This window comes from Staurois parvus, unplaced genomic scaffold, assembly GCF_062004578.1.
Source record: "Staurois parvus isolate SC_StPar_1 unplaced genomic scaffold, SC_StPar_1.0 ptg000523l, whole genome shotgun sequence".
Lineage (NCBI taxonomy): Eukaryota > Metazoa > Chordata > Amphibia > Anura > Ranidae > Staurois > Staurois parvus.
Genome location: NW_028318319.1, coordinates 341,024 through 358,224, shown reverse-complemented (window position 1 = coordinate 358,224; position 17,201 = coordinate 341,024). Strand labels below are relative to the sequence as shown.

The 17,201-nt window shown below is 42.4% G+C and overlaps 1 protein-coding gene across 1 annotated transcript in view; it reads left to right on the top strand.

Annotated features, from left to right (window-relative positions):
• Window positions 1-17,201, top strand: part of LOC149451750 (uncharacterized) — a 183,799-nt gene that overhangs the window by 150,136 nt on the left and 16,462 nt on the right. The gene's annotated exons all lie outside the window — the stretch shown is intronic.

Sequence of the window (17,201 nt, the reverse complement as noted above, 5' to 3'; positions counted from 1 at the left end):
CACAAAAGCAGCCGCCATTTTTTCGTGGAGCATTTTGTTTCTGGGGCTACAATATAATGTATATCAACAAGGACCAGTACATAACGTAATATGGACCAATGATAGAAAATTAAGTGCAGTTATGTAAACTATGTATGGAAAGTCCCAATAGGAGAGACATAAGTTAATAAAAAAGGTTAATAAAAAAGTGATAATTATTAAACTGGTATGGATAAAGTAATAGTGTAACTGAATCCGCTAGTGTCAGATCACACTAAAAACATGTATATTAAAATAAAGGGACCAATTAATAAACTAAAAAATTATTAATAAAAAAATGTATATGAAAATTGGGAATTGAAATTAGGCTGGTAAGTGATTCAATGCTAGGACCAAATACATATAATAAACATATGGTAAAAATGTTATGATAAAAAATGTAAATGGAAATCCAATGTGATACCCGTCAATAATATGAAAGGACTAAAATGCAATAACATAAAAGATATATAATATATAGCCACAAAAAATTAATAGGATAATGGATACAGGGTCCACAATGAACTCTGTAGCCAAAATGGAAAAAACAAATTCAGTGCCACATAAACGGATGTGCAAGAGAACAATACAAAGAGAACAATGTAAAATGACAAGAGAATGAATGCTCATAAATAACAAGTAAAAAAAATATATATACAGACCAGGATAACTATAAAAATGTATAGACCAGGATAACTATAGAAATACAGGTAAAAAGATGTCCTAAGAAGGCTAAAAATAAATATGGAGGAAGAGTCAGGCAGCGTATAGTAAAAATAAAGATTGATAAAATCAACTGTTGTCTATAAAACAATTAATATCCACTTCTACATTATGGCCATCAGGAGTCAGGGTTCTCATTTCATATATCCATCTAGTTTCCATTTGTGAGACCAATCTACACTTATTAGTATCTCGCCAGTGACCCTGGGCAATGTCAATACCAGTAAATTTTAGAGTTGTCGGGTCTCTATTGTGGCAGTATCTGAAATGTTTGGAGAGTGAATGTTCTCTCAATCCTTTTTTAATATTATTGACATGTTCCCTGAACTTGTCTCTGAGTCTCCTTGTAGTGCGGCTAATGTATTGTTTTTTACAAGGGCATTCTAAAAAGGTACACTGCATAGCGACTATTACACGTTAAAAATGTGGTGATTGTGACGGACGCAGGATCGCTGCCACTAATATGTGACGATCCCACGATCGCTGTCACCAATAATGTGACGAACGCGGCGTCAGACCCCAGCCCTTCTCACCAAACTCGTGACCGAAGGACTAGCCAATCTAAAACCATGCTGTCACGTGTGTAACAATGCCACACCCAGCTGCACCCTGCACATTGATTTTCCATCTAATTGGACCACAATCGATGTACCGGCAGCCTGAATGCGCTTGTTACTGGGTCAGGTTAATTACGCAATTAACCCTTCACACTGCCACCACCTCTTTTTGTACAGAGAAAGAGGAAACTCGGCGATATCAGCTATAACACTATAATGATTGAGGTAATCGTCTGTTTAACACGGTCACTGCAGGCCGTTTATACAGAGGGTTAAACAATCACAGTAGCGTTCTCTTTAGAGGCAGGAATTCGAAAATTGCAATAAAGAGCTATAGAAACAGTTTAACACTTTCAGAAGGAAAGATTTATTACTAAAAGGTCAAACGGGTGCAATAAAAATATTTACAGAAAAAGATGTAACTAAGATATATATATAAATATACAGAGAACAACAGCACAGCACAGAAATATCAGAGAGAAGTGAAAGGGTTAAGGTACTTGTCAAAGTCCTGGGGTAGCAGATCAAGTTTCAGAGCGAAAGGGCAAGGGTCTCCCCAGGTGGTACTGATGTTAAAATGGGAGACGTCTTCAACTCAGCTCTCTTAGGCATGACAGCCTAATTTGTAGTTCCTCAGCAGGGGGTGTCTCTGAAGTCAAGGACCAATACCCCGTTTAGGGCGTGGAGGTCTGGGCGGATACCTCAACTAGAGCCAAAATCTCTTGTAACTCATATTTTGACCCATAACTTTCCATCTGCACAAGTGACATTCCACCCGCAGGTAGATTATTATGCAGACACGTCTGAGGATTGATTAGATATTATATATGAAATTATACACTGCCTGGTTCCCGAGATCTACTTTTCTGCGTCCCTATGTATTTGGGACAAGGAGAGTGACCTACCAAAATGTTCGTCTCCTCTTAGCCAATCTGATGATATGTCTGGTTTTTATGTAAGTCTCTCATATTCCAAGATATGAGACATAGTGTCAGGGCTCCCAGTAAGACCAGAGATGCGTGAACTGACACAGGGAAACACAGGCTCAAGTATGGTGTAACAATATAATTTATTAAAGGTTATACACAAATATACATGCACAATATAACAAAACCAAACCTCCAACTGATAAAGGAAAGTACACAGACAAGAGCAGTCAGGGCTGGTGAGGTGGAGTGGTCAGGCGGGCCGGGTCAGGAACAATCAGGCAGACAAGGTACCAAAGGAGCAGGCTGGAGAGTGGTCCGGAATAGCCGAGGTCAGGACAGGCAAAGTTCATTAACAATCAGGATCAAGCAGAATCAGGAATCAGGCAGGAAGCAGACAGGATGCAGGTACACCAAGGCACTGACTGCAGGTCTGGCCATTCCTTAAATACACCTCCTGCAATCAGCCTCAGGTGATGGCTGATTGCAGGAGTGAGCTTCTGGTTGCTGAGAGCACCCGCTGGCCAGCCCTGGTACTGCAGCCCACAAGGCAGGTGAGTCCCACCACCATTGGCGAGTCCATTCCTGACAGTACCCCCCCCTCAAGGTGCGGCCTCAGGACGCTCCAAACAGTCCTTAGTGGGCAAAATGTTCCACCGCCTGGGTCAGGTAACTGGCTGGATATCAGGGGCTGGCATATCAGGCTGGGCAACGGGCGGAGGCACATCAGGCTGGGCAGCAGCACATCAGGCTGGGCAGCGGGCAGAGGCACATCAGGCTGGGCAGCGGGCAGAGGCACATCAGGCCGGGCAGTGGGCAGAGGCACATCAGGCTGGGCAGCGGGCAGAGGCACATCAGGCTGGGCAGCAGGCAGAGGCACGTCAGGTGGAGCAGCGGGCAGAGGCCATCAAGCTCGACAGCGGGCACCGAGTCATCTGGCACGACAGCGAGCACCGAGTCACCAGGCAGAACAGCGGGCACCGAGTCACCAGGCAGAACAGTGGGCACCGAGTCATCTGGCACGACAGCGGGCACCGAGTCATCTGGCACGACAGCGGGCACCGAGTCATCTGGCACGACAGCGGGCACCGAGTCACCAAGCTCAACGGCGGGCACCGAGTCATCTGCCACGACAGCGGGCACCGAGTCATCTGGCATGACGGCGGGCACCGAGTCATCTGGCATGACAGAGGGCACCGAGTAATCTGTCAGAACAGCGGGCACCGAGTCATCTGGCAGAACAGCGGGCAGCGAGTCACCAGGCAGAACGGGCACTGAGTCATCTGGCACGACAGCGGGCACAGAGTCATCTGGCACGACAGCAGGCAACCGAGTCACCAAGCTTGACAGCGGGCACCGAGTCACCTGGCACGACAGCGGGCACTGAGTCATCTGGCAGAACAGCGGGCATCGAGTCACCAGGCAGAACAGCGGGCACCGAGTCATCTGGCACGACAGCGGGCACCGAGTCATCTGGCAGAACAGCGGGCACCGAGTCACCTGGCTCGACAGCGGCGACCGAGTCACCTGGCTCGACAGCGGTCACCGAGTCACCTGGCTCGACAGTGGGCACCGAGTCACCTGGCACGACCGCGGGCACCGAGTCATCTGGCACGACAGCGGGCACCGAGTCATCTGGCACGACAGCAGGCACCAAGTCATCTGGCACGACAGCGGGCACCGAGTCATCTGGCTGGATCGGGTCATCTGGCTGGATCGGGCCATCAGGCTGGATCACGAACACCGGGTCATCAGGCTGGATCGGGTCATCAGGCTGGATTGGGCCATCAGGCTGGATCACGAACACCGGGTCAGCAGGCTGGATCGGGTCATCAGGCTGGATCGGGTCATCAGGCTGGATCACAAACACTGGGTCATCAGGCTGGATCAGGTCATCAGGCTGGATCGGGTCATCAGGCTGGATCACGAACACAGGGTCATCAGGCTGGATCAGATTATCAGGCTGGATCACGAACACCGGGTCATCAGGCTGGATCGGGCCATCAGGCTGTATCGGGTCATCAGGCCGGATCGGGTCATCAGGACAGATCGGGCCATCAGGCTGGATCACGAACACCGGGTCATCAGGCTGGATCGGGTCATCAGGCTGGATCACGAACACCGGGTCATCACTCTGGATCGGGTCATCACTCTGGATCGGGTCATCGGGCTGGATCGGGTCATCGGGCTGGATCGGGTCATCAGGCTGGGTAGCGTACACTGGGTCATTAGTCATCAGGCTGAACAACGGAAGCCGGGTTCTCAGACAGCAGGCTGACTGGTTTGGATACTGGTAGGATGGTACTGGTTGGAAAGAATTTTTGCTTCTTCTTGGGTTTAGTTACTGGGGCACTGCAAGTAAATGCAGGTCTGTAATTGGATGGAGTAGCTGGGGCAGAGAAGAGCTGGAGGGTGGAACAGAGGAGGGAATAGTTGTTACAGCGGCCTTTTTTACAGGGTTAAAGGCAGGATAGGTGCAGCGAGTGGGAACATGGTACTGACATGTGGTAGCTAGCAGGGTATATTGGGCTGTCACTGTGGGTGCTGTCGGGGATGCATAATAGAGCTTTGAGCAGAGGAATAATTCGAAGCAAGATGGGCTTGTTGCAAGCTGCCTGAGGCTGGGTGTAACAAGTCTGACCAGGACTGTAGTATTGGTTGAACACAACTCCGCTTACACATAGCCTGTCTGACCAAAGACTGCACTGCGTTTATACACTCCACTAGCACATGTGGTGAACATGCTGAATAATGTTTCCAGAAGCAATCCGGATCATCCTCCAACAACCATACCAGTGATTCTATTTGATCCACACTGAATGGTGGAAGAAAGTCATTTCTGCTTTCAGGGGTACTAGATGAAGCCAACTCAACACAAGCCTGAATCAATGGTTGCACCTCAGAAAACTCGGTGCCCTGATCTACTAGGGAATGAGCGACATGTATGTATTCTAGCAGCTGATCCCTGGCATACTCCTGCAGAGTCTGATAGGAATATTCTCTGTCATCTAAGACTAGCAGACACAAGTATATAACCTCCTCCGGATGCATCCTTCACAACAAGCCAAGATGGCTTCCCTGTGCAGCCACTTCTGGTCTGGAATGGCCTTGGTGTAATGTCAGGGCTCCCGGTTAGACCAGAGATGCGTGAACTGACACATGGAAACGCAGGCTCAAGTATGGTGTAACAATATAATTTATTAAAGGTTATACACAAATATACACGCACAATATAACAAAACCAAACCTCCAACTGATAACGGAATGTACACAGACAAGAGCAGTCAGGGCTGGTAAGGTGGAGTGGTCAGGCGGGCCGGGTCAGGAACAATCAGGCAGGCAAGGTACCAAAGGAGCAGGCTGGAGAGTGGTCAGGAATAGCCGAGGTCAGGACAGGCGGAGTTCATTCAGAATCAGGAATCAGGCAGGAAGCAGACAGGATGCAGGTACAGGGGCTCATGGGAAACATACACTAAGGCGCTGACTGAAGGTCTGGCCATTCCTTAAATACACCTCCTGCAATCAGCCTCAGGTGATGGCTGATTGCAGGAGTGAGCTTCTGGTTGCTGAGAGCACCCTCTGGCCAGCCCTGGTACTGCAGCCCACAAGGCAGGTGAGTCCCACCACCATTGGCGAGTCCATTCCTGACACATAAGGGAAAAATGGATTTCCAAAAAGGCCATCTGGTTCAATGTCTTTTGAACTCCTGGGAAGGCTGAGCTATCTCCTTAAGAGATGTTAAATTGCACAGGTTCTTTGGACAGCAAAGCACTTTGTGGCTCCCTGCTGGGCTCCGGCCTCCTGTGACACTTTTAACACACTGATGAAGCCACGTGATATCGTGGAGTAACGCGTAGAGCGCAGTGATGTACTTCTGGTTAAACATTTCCGGCAGACACCATCATTGAACACCCAGCACCTTGCAGTACACCCACAGCACATGGCAGACCACCTGTATGAGATCTGCTATACTGTGAGTGTTCTCTTTTGGTTTGTTTTTATCTGCTATATGGAATAAATGGCATTTCACTATGGAGGCTCTCTTTGTCCACCTCTCTATGGCATTGTGATTATCCCTGGGGGTATTACCATCTGAGGGCATAAGTGACCTGCAGAGGAGATCGAGTGGTACTACAGGAGTATTATTACAGAGATTCCCAGTCTGGTGGAGCTATATTACCTAAAGCATTGTGGCCCTTAGGGGTCGCATGGTTAAGGTGAGGAGGCACTTTAGCCATTTTTGGGTTACGATATACACGTGTGGCATGCTAACACGCATCATGTTTGGAGTGGAGAATTGAAGCACTGACATCGCAGTGTTTATTTGCACATGAAATGTCAAGCACTTTGTTATTGCACTTTATTGTGGATTTTACTTTTTACCATTATTTATACTCCTACTGAGCACCTGTCACTTTCAGTTAGAGTGTGCAATGTTATTGTGTATTATTTCACTGTGCATATATTGTATTTTGGCACAATTTAATCAGCAAACGCATGACCTGTTTTGCACTTTATTTTACTTTAACCAATATTCATACTCCTACTAAGCACTTTTTATTTTTAGTTAGAGTGTGCAATGTTATTGTGTATTATGTATATTGTGCATATATTGCATTTTGGCACAGTCTAGTTAGCAAACGCATGACCTGTTTTGCACTTTATTGTGGATTTTACTTTTAACCTATATTCATACCCATACTGAGCACGTTCCACTTTCAGTTAGAGTGTGTAATGTTATTGTGTATTATGTTTACTGTGCATATATTTTATTTTGGCACGATCTAGTCAGCAAACGCATGACCTGTTTTGCACTCCCAGCACTTGGCACTTGTATATTTTTTTGGGGGGGATTATTTAGCATTAGTTATCAATACCTTTCAATACAGTGTGGTCACTTTATATGTATTTTATATCATTGCACCTACTTATTTAGTTTTTCATGTGAAGCGCTTCACCAATGTTGTTTTTTATGTCATACATCCTGTGGTATTGGGAATAGGTGGTAGCAGCTTGCATATATTTGGGGTTGTGTTTGTTCATACCAGTGGAGCGCAGGGGGATTATATATTGTTAAATTGCACAGGTTCTCTGGACAGCAAAGCACTTTGTGGCTCCCTGCTGGGCTCCGGCCTCCTGTGACACTTTTAACACACACACACACTGGCCAAATGTCACTGTGCCTCTCAGAGAGGGAGGGGGGAAGTATGAGGGGAGAAAATGGAGATTCTTAACAAAATGGAGGCTGCGTCCTGCCTCTGGTGCGCACATTCGCGACAGTGATGTCATATTTTCTCCCAGTCTTGGAAGATGTAATTTTTCTGTTATATGTACCACTTTGTCTGCATATGACGCACTTATTGCACAGATTAAAGCCCTTCATATTCGCAAAAAATGTGGTTTTCGGAGGAGGATCTATGATGTTGGGGGAAATCTTATTCCTGAGTGTGGGAGCCTTTCTGAACACAATCTCCAGTCTGTCCAACAAGGCTCTCAATAAGACAGGGGCAGCTTTTAAAATATCCCAGTTTTTCTTAATGATGTTACTAATGGTTTTGTGCTGTATATTAAATGATGTGACAAAAGGGCAAAATGTGTTATCCTTACGTGTGATGGAATTAGATAACATAGAGACACGATTCATATTAGCCACGTTATCCATCTCTAAATCTAAAGTTTCTTTATTATATCCCTTCTCAAGGAATATTTGTTTGAGAATGGTAGCTTTACTATGATAAGTGTTAATGTCTGCACAATTTATTTTCACCCCCATGAACTGGCCCTTGTTAGGCAGCCATGAAAGATGGTGACAGCTGTCAACTGGGATCTAGCTATTCCTGTCTGTCATCTTAAAATACGCCTCTGATATTCGATAGCCTCCTTTTGTTAACCAGTGTAATATCCAAAAAAATGATTTCAGTGGTACTGTAAGCAAATGAAAGTTGGATATTAGGGTTATTATTATTCAATTAACTAGCGCCTCTTCATCTCCTTGCCATAGGAGGAGGATGTCGTCTATGTACCTTTTATAGAATAGGAGCTCCGGCCACTCCCTAGAATAGATCATATCCTCTTCCAATAGATTGGCCAGGCTGGGAGCAAATTTTGCTCCCATGGCGACTCCCTTAGTTTGCAGATAGAATTTTTGGTCAAACCAAAAGTAGTTCTTTCGCATTGCGAAATCGAATAAGTCTAAAATAAAGGACTTATGTATTGTAGAAATATTGTCTGTCGTGTTAAGATACTATTCCACTGCAGACATGCATCCTCGTGGTTTATATTGCTATACAAACAGGCAACGTCTGCAGTTACCAAAAACGTTAATTGGTCGGAATCCCATGTAAAGGTCTTAGTTTCATTTAACACTTGCTTCGTATCCTTTAGGTATGAAGGTGTGGTTAGGACCAGCGGCTGTAAATAATGGTCTATGAACTGACCAATTCTGGAACACAAAGACCCTATCCCACTAACTATGGGTCGTCCAGGTGGATTAGTAGGGTCTTTGTGAACTTTAGGAAGACAATATAGGACTGGGAGTCTGGGGGCCTTTGAGCACAGGAAATGTTTTTCTTTCTTGCTAATGAGCTACAAAGAAATGGCGCCCGCGGTCTTCACGCATGCACACTTAGTTATAAATCGTGTATCACGATTTCACATCCATTTTTTGGGACACAGATCACACGTGAGATGATTCTTCTTATTGCCAAGTACGGGCTGTTAATCCCCGTTAGAGGCTGTTATCTTGTTCCTTGCTGCCATCCTCTCGTGTTGTAATAACCCACGAGAAAATGGCTCCCGTGGTCCCGTGCATGCGCAGTTAGTGCGGATTGTCGGCAAAATGGCACCCATGATCCCGTGCATGCGCCATTAGCGCTGACCACCAGCAAAATGGCGCCTGCTTAATTGGCATTAGCGTCCAACCACTATAAATAGATCTACATTGATGTCCGGCTGCTATGGCACACCCCTTTTGAGAATGTACATTTTGTACGAAATGCAATAAGGAGGAGCCCCGCACGCCATGATGTCACGCCGCCGGATCACGGAGGTCCGGCGGCCATCTTGAAAACTAGCTGGTTAGTGCACCTAGCAGCTTTCAGGCTGCATGCTATCTGTCTGCAGATTTTATTACTTCATACCACTACCCTTTACTGACCCATGGGTACCTTTCAAATGTGTGTTCATTTATCTTTTTACACTACTTAATAAACTAAAGTATATGTGAAATACTACACTATGGGCACCATTTTTTGCTCCGTACTGAGCACTTAATCCCCCATGAACCCAAGGTGACCATCCCAGGGCCCAGAGGAGAGACACCTGTAGCAGACCCTCACCGCAACTCTAAAGGGGACCTCTAGAAGTCATAACTCACTGCCTTTATCCTTAAGAAGAGGTTGTCCATTCCAGGCTGCACCCTTCCCAGAACAGAGGGGACCTCGGGCTTATGTGACCCAAATGCGCATTTATATTGCGCCTCTGGTGAGTGTGCAATCTTATCATTTTTCCCGCACATCACCAGACTACAGTTATCACTGGGAGTAGAAAAGTCACCTATTGATACACCTGTTGAATTTAATATTGGAATATTTTTCACAGTTGTGGGGACATTTATCACCCTTCCTTATATATGGTTACGCGGACGTTATCCATATGCATATGTCATAATATTTCTTACGTATATTATTTATATTGTGTGTTACAAATACCAGTTATTGAGATCACGTATATTTTAGCGCTGCACTACATGTTTTATATAGTGTTTTTACACAATGCAGAGGATTAACCCCTTAGGTTCCACAGTGAGTATAACAAGCATGCTTTAGTGCATCTACAGACTGATTGTACTGCTGTGGGTTTAGTAACAGCGATAAAGCGATATTATTGGTCTTATGTGATAAAAGATGTTATACTTACCCGCTGTGTGTAGCAGTTTTGCACAGAGCAGCCTGGATCCTCCTCTTCTCCGGTCACCCGCTGGCACTCCTGGCTCCTCCTTCCTGTCAAGTGCCCCCATAGCAAGCAGCTTGTTGGGCCAATCAAGAGAGGAGGAAGAGGAGATGGCATGAGGGATGGATAATAATGTGCGGAAAAATTTGGTGAAAATGTCTAGAACTTCTTTTTTGATTGTTTTAACTTTCTAGTAGAAGCAGTGTTACTATGGAGAAGGAATTCAGCCCTAGACCAGCGAAGAGACTTTTTCTGTAACCGCTGAAAGAAGCAATTCAAGGCCCTTCCCCCCCCCCCCCCCCATTTTAATTTGGGATAATAGATCTGAGGAAGGATGGTGATTATAGAGTGGATCGAGATCCCTAGTGAGGGTATTGATGTCTGGCTGTATTCCAGGATGCAGCTAGGCTAATAAAATTACCACTTATGACTGCCTTATGGGCCGTCCAAAGGGAGGCGGGTGAAAGAGAAACTAAATTGCTGAAGATAAAGTAATTATCAATTTGCTTAGAAATGTGTTGAGTGATATTGGGGTCATTAGTTCTCCAGGTGTATGACGTAGGGACTAGACCAATGTGAAAAGTAGACAATTGACAGACATGATTGTCAGACCAAGAGCAGGAATGGAGGATGAGAATTGGCCAAGAGTTTTGGTGTGCTATATGTAGTCTAACTGTGCAAAACTGTCACGAGGGAGCAAGTAGAATATATTACCTCGTGCTCTGACAGTATGAGCCCACCAGGTATCAATCAATTGTAAAGAATGCAGGGACCTCGTTAAAGACTTAGGAAAAGCCTTAGATGACCCAATGACTCAGCTTCTATCTAATGTCTGATGGGCAACTAGGTCACCACCAATTATCAGATGAGGTGAGTGGCACTGGTCTAGGGTTACATAGTTACATAGTTAGTCTGGCTGAAAATAAAAACAAAAGTCCATCCAGTTCAATTAAAAAATGTTATAATCCTAAATCTACAGTTGATCCGGAGGAAGGCAAAAAACCCAGCAAAGCACGATCCAATTTGTACCTGCAGGGAAAAAATTACTTTCTGATCCTCCGAGAGGCAATTAGATATCCCCTGGATCAACTTTCCCTATAAATGTTATATCCAGTTATATTCTGTGTATCCAAGAAAGAATCCAGGGCTTTCCTACAGCAATCCACTGAGCTGGCCACAACCAACTCTTGAGGGAGAGTTGGATGGAGATCATATCCCCCCTTATGTATTATACATGGAGATCATATCCCCCCTTATGTATTATACATGATATATAATACATAAGGGGGGATATGATCTTCATGTATAATACATAAGGGGGATATGATCTCCATGTATAATACATAAGGGGGGGGATATGATATCCATGTATAATACATAAGGGGGGATATGATCTCCATGTATAATACATAAGGGGGGATATGATCACCATGTATAATACATAAGGGGGGATATGATCTCCATGTATAATACATAAGGGGAGATATGATCTCCATGTATAATACATAAGGGGGGGATATGATCTCCATGTATAATACATAAGGGGGATGTGATCTCCATGTATAATACATAAGGGGGGATATGATCTCCATGTATAATACATAAGGGGGATGTGATCTCCATGTATAATACATAAGGGGGGGATATGATCTCCATGTATAATACATAAGGGGGATATGATCTCCATGTATAATACATAAGGGGGGATATGATCACCATGTATAATACATAAGGGGGGATATGATCTCCATGTATAATACATAAGGGGGGATATGATCTCCATGTATAATACATAAGGGGAGATATGATCTCCATGTATAATACATAAGGAGGGATATGATCTCCATGTATAATACATAAGGGGGGGATATGATCACCATGTATAATACATAAGGGGGGATATGATCTCCATGTATAATACATAAGGGGGGATATGATCTCCATGTATAATACATAAGGGGGGGATTTGATCTCCATGTATAATACATAAGGGGGGATATGATCACCATGTATAATACATAAGGGGGGGATATGATCTCCATGTATAATACATAAGGGGGGGATTTGATCTCCATGTATAATACATAAGGGGGGATATGATCTCCATGTATAATACATAAGGGGGGATATGATCTCCATGTATAATACATAAGGGGGGATTTGATCTCCATGTATAATACATAAGGGGGGATATGATCTCCATGTATAATACATAAGGGGGGATATGATCTCCATGTATAATACATAAGGGGGATATGATCACCATGTATAATACATAAGGGGGGGGATATGATCACCATGTATAATACATAAGGGGGGATATGATCTCCATGTATAATACATAAGGGGGATATGATCTCCATGTATAATACATAAGGGGGGATATGATCTCCATGTATAATACATAAGGGGGATATGATCTCCATGTATAATACATAAGGGGGATATGATCTCCATGTATAATACATAAGGGGGGATATGATCTCCATGTATAATACATAAGGGGGATATGATCTCCATGTATAATACATAAGGGGGGATATGATCTCCATGTATAATACATAAGGGGGGATATGATCTCCATGTATAATAGATAAGGGGGGATATGATCTCCATTTATAAATATATTGGTGGTTCATACAGTGAATTCGGTGTAGTTATTCCCCCTGAGGTCATCACAGAGGAGAAGGGGGCGCTCTTTACATCTGGAGGAAAAGAAAATGAATCTCCATATGTATCCCCCCCTTATGTATTATACATGGAGATCATATCCCCCCTTATGTATTATACATGGAGATCATATCCCCCCTTATGTATTATACATGGAGATCATATCCCCCCCTTATGTATTATACATGGTGATCATATCTAGAGATGAGCGAATTATTCAAAAATTCGATTCGGCTGATTCGCCGAATTTGCGGGAGAAATTCGATTCGATGCAAATTTATTTGCCGCGAATTTAACTTATTAAAAGGGTTTCTAGGCTTCAGAGAGCCTTTATATTAGTGCAGAACACTGTACCTTTAATTTAAATGCCCTTGGAGTCTGCTGGGGAAGAGAAATAATACTGTCAGTCAGTATGACATGCAGATGAGTGCCGTCGATCTTAGAATCACCGCACACTTCACTCATTTGGGCAGTCACGGGGCACGAAGAAGAAGAAGAAGAAGAAGAAGAAGAAGAATGAAAAGAAGAAGAAGAATGAAAAGAAGAATGAAAAGAAGAAGAAGAAGAATGAAAAGAAGAAGAAGAAGAATGAAAAGAAGGAGAGGAAGAATGAAAAGAAGAAGAAGAAGAATAAAAAGAAGAAGAAGAAGAATAAAAAGAAGAAGAAGAAGAAGAATGAAAAGAAGAAGCGGAAGAATGAAAAGAAGAATGAGAAGAATGAAAAGAAGAAGAAGAATGAAAAGAAGAAGAATGAAAAGAAGAAGAAGAAGAATGAAAAGAAGAAGAAGAAGAAGAATGAAAAGAAGAAGAAGAATGAAAAGAAGAATTAAAAGAAGAAGAAGAAGAATGAAAAGAAGAATGAAAAGAAGAAGAAGAAGAATGAAAAGAAGAAGAAGAAGAATGAAAAGAAGAATGAAAAGAAGAAGAAGAAGAATGAAAAGAAGAATGAAAAGAAGAAGAAGAAGAATGAAAAGAAGAATGAAAAGAAGAAGAAGAAGAAGAATGAAAAGAAGAAGAAGAATGAAAAGAAGAAGAAGAAGAATGAAAAGAAGAAGAAGAAGAATGAAAAGAAGAAGAAGAATGAAAAGAAGAAGAAGAAGAATAATGAAAAGAAGAAGAAGAAGAAGAAGAATAATGAAAAGAAGAAGAATAATGAAAAGAAGAATTCCAGTACAGCAAAAAGTGTATCTGCAAAGCTCCGCTATTTCTGACAGTTCTCTGACAGTTCCTTCACATTTACAGCGGTTGAAACATTGTATCTATTTATTTCCGAATAAAAACATCTGTATCCTAAATGGAAACAAATAGATACAATGTTTCAACCGCTGTAAATGAACTGTCAGAACTGTCAGAAATAGCGGAGCTCTCTGCAGTGACACTTTTGCCGGCTGATCGGGGAAAATTCGATTCGTGCACCCGAAGTTTGTTAAAATTCGGATTCGATGCCAATCAAATTTTTCCTGATATTCGAAACGAATTCCACTTCGCCAAGTTCGATTCGCTCATCTCTAATCATATCCCCCTTATGTATTATACATGGAGATCATATCCCCCCTTATGTATTATACATGGAGATCATATCCCCCTTATGTATTATACATAGAGATCATATCCCCCCTTATGTATTATACATGGAGATCATATCCCCCCCTTATGTATTATACATAGAGATCATATCCCCCCTTATGTATTATACATGGAGATCATATCCCCCTTATGTATTATACATGGTGATCAGATCCCCCCTTATGTATTATACATGGAGAACATATCCCCCTTATGTATTATACATGGAGATCATATCCCCCTTATGTATTATACATGGTGATCATATCCCCCCTTATGTATTATACATGGAGATCATATCCCCCTTATGTATTATACATGGAGATCATATCCCCCCTTATGTATTATACATGGAGATCATATCCCCCTTATGTATTATACATGGAGATCATATCCCCCCTTATGTATTATATATGGAGATCATATCCCCCCCTTATGTATTATACATGGTGATCAGATCCCCCCTTATGTATTATACATGGAGATCATATCCCCCCCTTATGTATTATACATGGAGATCATATCCCCCCCTTATGTATTATACATGGTGATCATATCCCCCCTTATGTATTATACATGGAGATCATATCCCCCTTATGTATTATACATGGAGATCATATCCCCCCCTTATGTATTATACATGGTGATCATATCCCCCCTTATGTATTATACATGGAGATCATATCCCCCTTATGTATTATACATGGAGATCATATCCCCCTTATGTATTATACATGGAGATCATATCCCCCTTATGTATTATACATGGAGATCATATCCCCCCCTTATGTATTATACGTGGAGATCATATCCCCCTTATGTATTATACATGGAGATCATATCCCCCCTTATGTATTATACATGGAGATCATATCCCCCCCTCATGTATTATACATGGTGATCATATCCCCCTTATGTATTATACATTGTGATCATATCCCCCCTTATGTATTATACATGGTGATCAGATCCCCCCTTATGTATTATACATGGAGATCATATCCCCCCTTATGTATTATACATGGTGATCAGATCCCCCTTATGTATTATACATGGAGATCATATCCCTCCTTATGTATTATACATGGAGATCATATCCCCCTTATGTATTATACATGGAGATCATATCCCCCCCTTATGTATTATACATGGTGATCATATCCCCCTTATGTATTATACATGGAGATCATATCCCCCTTATGTATTATACATGGAGATCATATCCCCCTTATGTATTATACATGGAGATCATATCCCCTCCTTATGTATTATACATGGAGATCATATCCCCCTTATGTATTATACATGGAGATCATATCCCCCCTTATGTATTATACATGGAGATCATATCCCCCCCTCATGTATTGTACATGGAGATCATATCCCCCCTTATGTATTGTAAATGGAGATCATATCCCCCTTATGTATTGTACATGGAGATCATATCCCCCCTTATGTATTGTACATGGAGATCATATCCCCCCTTATGTATTGTACATGGAGATCATATCCCCCTTATGTATTGTACATGGAGATCATATCCCCCCTTATGTATTGTACATGGAGATCATATCCCCCTTATGTATTGTACATGGAGATCATATCCCCCCCTTATGTATTGTACATGGAGATTATATCCCCCTTATGTATTGTACATGGAGATCATATCCCCCCTTATGTATTATACATGGAGATCATATCCCCCTTATGTATTATACATGGAGATCATATCCCCCCTTATGTATTATACATGGAGATCATATCCCCCCCTCATGTATTATACATGGTGATCATATCCCCTCTTATGTATTATACATAGAGATCATATCCCCCCTTATGTATTATACATGGAGATCATATCCCCCTTATGTATTATACATGGAGATCATATCCCCCCCTTATGTATTGTACATGGAGATCATATCCCCCCTTATGTATTGTAAATGGAGATCATATCCCCCTTATGTATTGTACATGGAGATCATATCCCCCCTTATGTATTGTACATGGAGATCATATCCCCCCTTATGTATTGTACATGGAGATCATATCCCCCCTTATGTATTGTACATGGAGATCATATCCCCCTTATGTATTGTACATGGAGATCATATCCCCCCCCTTATGTATTGTACATGGAGATTATATCCCCCCTTATGTATTATACATGGAGATCATATCCCCCTTATGTATTATACATGGAGATCATATCCCCCCTTATGTATTATACATGGTGATCATATCCCCCCTTATGTACTCACAGTTGAATCTATTTTAATTTTTGCACAGATTATAGTATATACTTATTATTTGAAGGTAATACACTATTTTAGTTTAATTTTTTCGAGGTAATGACTGGGTCCGGAATGCTGGAAATATTGAAGTTGGACACACAGGATTGAGAGATTTTGTTGGACTTGGAAATTTGTATTTTTGGGACTTTATTTATATTTAAGTTACGGATAAGAAAAATGTTTTGAATATTAGTATTTACTTTCAAGGGTGAAAATGTGACTTTTTCTTAGGATTAGAAGTTGGGTATTCACTATAATGAGTTGTATGTAGGTTATAACTTGCCGAGTGATTTATTTAATAATGGTTAAACATTTTAGTTTCAGAAAAATTTGTTAATTTATTGGTTTCTACGAGAATGAGCTACACTAAGGTGGATCTCCTTAATGGTCACACAGACATCACTAACACCTGACTGGCCGACTTCTTTCCATTCCTTTCATCTGTTTTTATTTTGGTACAATGACCTGTGCAGAGGCAGCCAGAAAAGAACGTGGAG